This window comes from Mya arenaria, chromosome 4, assembly GCF_026914265.1.
Source record: "Mya arenaria isolate MELC-2E11 chromosome 4, ASM2691426v1".
In the NCBI taxonomy this organism is placed as follows: Eukaryota; Metazoa; Mollusca; class Bivalvia; order Myida; family Myidae; genus Mya; species Mya arenaria.
This window is the reverse complement of record NC_069125.1, coordinates 6,122,904-6,123,141: the sequence shown is the minus strand read 5'-3', so window position 1 is coordinate 6,123,141 and position 238 is coordinate 6,122,904.

Genomic DNA, 238 nt, shown 5'->3' with positions numbered 1-238 from the left:
GTTTTGACAGATTTTCACCGAATTATTTTGAACGAAATATGTTCTGGTTAATATACCAGAAAATATTTCTTGCTCTTTAATATACATCTATCATTTGACAAAACTTAGACAGATCTTTATAGTTTTATTTCCTCAATATAAGAACGGCATAACATATGTACATAACCGACCATTTTTTCTTTTTGGAATCACTAAGAGGTGATCCTTTTATCCATAAAAACATATACAAATCATAACC